Raw genomic sequence first — 3079 nt, 5'->3', positions numbered from 1 at the left:
CTCATTGATTCTCACCAAATAGAGCATTCTCATAGTCTCCAATTTTTTTAAACTACTTAACTTTTATTATTAGATAGTTATCATTAATTATTAATTTAATAGATTATTAGATAATTATCATTAATTTTTAATTTAATAGATAGTTAATCTAATAGAACAGAGATTGTGTTCATCCTAAACACATAAGTCTATTTCTATATAAACTCTCTTAAGAGTTAATTCATGGACTTTGCATATTTTTATATTCTCACGGTTCTTCTCTTATGAATGTGTTTCAAGTTTAGTAACTTATGAACTTCTCATATTTACTGAAGGAGAAAAGGAAGGGGATGAGAGACAAAGTGGAGCTATTGCTACAATGGAAGCAAGCAAGTATATACTATTGGGTTCAAGCAGATTTAATTCAGGAATAGGCATGGAGGTAAATAAGGTTTATATAGTGAAAATATGTCATATATTCACATGTTCTCTCATTAGCAGTTCAGATTTATTTAACTTTTTCGTAGCATAAATATATTGTCGGATTTCTTCTTCCGGTACAAGACTATTGTCAAAGAAAGTTTGAGAAAAAAAATGCATTAGGAATTTTCAAGACATGAAAAATATACAACAAAAGTGAACAAAAAAACATGACTATATAAAAAGGAAATTTCAACAAATTACAAATCATTTAGTGCCCATGTAATATAATTAAGATTTGAAATATTGAAATTTATTAAATCATCAAACTATTTTAAACTTTTCTTACAATTCATCTCTTTTAATCTCAAATTGAAAGAACAAAAATTACAGTTGTCTTTTGAATTAAAGAGTTTGTTTCAGTTACATTATAAATTGAGATAATTTGATTTTGATATTCAAAAAGAGAATTTTTAGAATGATTTGAAGATGTAGTTATGTTAATTTGGTTTTATATTTTGAAAATAAAAAGACATATAGCTATTGGATTCACCATCACCGTTGGCTGAATAAGCCTTCATCTTAAGTAAATTTTCATAATGACAAACAAAAGCAGAAGTTACATTACAGTTTGATAAACACCGCCTCTTCTTATTTGGTATAGTATTTTCATATGCTTTTTTCTCTTTCTTTTGCTCATTTAATCTGTTAAGTTTCTGTAGAAAAGGCATTTACTCATTTACTATATCAAAATGTAACCTCACAAAGATAACGATGCAATACTAAAATGAAAAAGCTAATGAGATCCTCATATTTCTATAATTAATATGTAATGCAACAATAATATAGCTTAAACTCAAAAAATTATCCAGAACACCCTTTGTTTCTTATCTTTTCCTTATTTCGTTTAATGAGCCCTCTCATTCATTCTCACCAAATAGAGAATTTCTGTTAGTTCCCACCTTTTTCAAACTACTTATTTTAATTAAATTTTATAATTTTTTTAATTTACAATTTCAACTTATATTAGTATTTGTTTAAGCTTATAACTCTACCTTTTTCAAACTACTTATTTTATAATATAATTATTTTAATTTAAATTGTTATCAGATTTTAATTTATATTTATATCTTAATCTATTTATTAGATAAGTATTTAACAGTTGAGTTGTTATGAAGTTCACAAGTTTTATTTAAACACAATTTGTTTAATTTTAATTTTAGTCTTTATAAACTCTACCGATTCACTTTTTGATGAATAGCAATTCTTCTCTATCATAATAACTATTATATTCTAGGGTTAATTACATATAAAATCACCACCTTTACACGAATTCTCAAAAATAACACGACCTTTAAAACGTGTTAATTCAGGGCATCACCTTTCATTTTTTTTTAAAAACAACATGGGCACGTTTTTAGATAAAATTTTGCTGACTTGGACAGCCAATAGGAGCGCCACGTGTCATGCCACGTCAGCAAAAACGCCATTAAAAATGTGTTCATGTTGTTTTTGAAAAGAAATGAAAGGTGGTGCCCTGAATTGCCACGTTTTAAAGGTCGTGTTATTTTTGCAATTTCGTGTAAAGGTGGTGATTTTATATATAATTAACCCTATATTCTACTGGTGAAACTAATAAGAATTTTTCTTTTTGCAGCATAATTTGATACAGGTAATGAATATACTAATATTGTTTTGTTCACATTCATGTGCTATACATACACATCTAAGGTCACTGAAGTACTTGATAGAATGGAAAGCCCGTGTGTGTATGTACATATTATAATTGGATCTAAGTTCCTTGCTAGAGCATACATGTAAATGGACATATTCAAAATAGTGCTGGTACAGGTAATCTCTATGTACCATTAATCTTATCTTCCTTTATTATTTATCTCTCACAATTTTGTGATTTTCTTCACAAATAGCGCTACGGTGATCGTGTTCGAAGTTCTTTTTTCATTGATTTTTAATTTAATCTGTAAACTTCTTTTGTTTTGCTATGTCCTTTGCCTGCTTGGTCTTCTAAAGTTTGTTTCTTTTTTTATATCCTGAAAAAATTTTCCTTGTATTTAAGGAAAACGGAATATGAAAGAAAAAAATTAGACATTATTTCAATGAAAATATACTAAATTAGAAAAAAAAAATAAGATGAACCACTTTTACATTAGTTAATCCCATTATTGAAAAATAAGAAAATTTTCATACGGAAGAATTCCACAACGGATAATTCCACAATTTAAAAGAATAAAATTCTTACTAAAGGGATATGTGAAAGATCGAACTAAATAAAATTAGTAATTTGATGTATTATAGTCACCATGTTTATGCATTGATTTGTTTTTATTTTTTAAAAAAATAGTTACGCCGGATTACTTATTATCATAGAGACGTAATACTAAGATACCTTAATTAAATAGTGAAAAAAATCAAATATTATTTTTAAAAATCATTCGAAAAATAGCTATGAATATTTAATTTTTTTTAAATTTATATCTAATATTTTGTTATTAAAATTTACTGTTATTATTGTTTGCAGGAAAAATAGTTCAAAGATATCACAAACTATATTACTATTGCATATGTGATGAATTAACGCATAAATAAATGAAAATGTTATGGTAGTCAATTGTAAAAGAATCAAAATCGCACAAACCACTTTCATGAATATTGTAAACTA

General features: G+C 26.2%; 1 long non-coding RNA gene across 1 annotated transcript; it reads left to right on the top strand.

Annotated features, from left to right (window-relative positions):
- The first annotated feature begins 251 nt into the window (after positions 1–251).
- On the top strand, positions 252–2303 carry LOC130014988 (uncharacterized). The gene is made up of 2 exons (XR_008789766.1): positions 252–421; positions 2057–2303. It is a non-coding gene; the product is annotated as an uncharacterized LOC130014988 (long non-coding RNA).
- The last annotated feature ends 776 nt before the right edge of the window (positions 2304–3079 follow it).

The sequence above is a fragment of the Mercurialis annua genome, linkage group LG8, assembly GCF_937616625.2.
Source record: "Mercurialis annua linkage group LG8, ddMerAnnu1.2, whole genome shotgun sequence".
NCBI lineage: Eukaryota > Viridiplantae > Streptophyta > Magnoliopsida > Malpighiales > Euphorbiaceae > Mercurialis > Mercurialis annua.
Note: the sequence above shows the minus strand (reverse complement) of the source record. Positions and strands in the feature narration are given on the sequence as shown.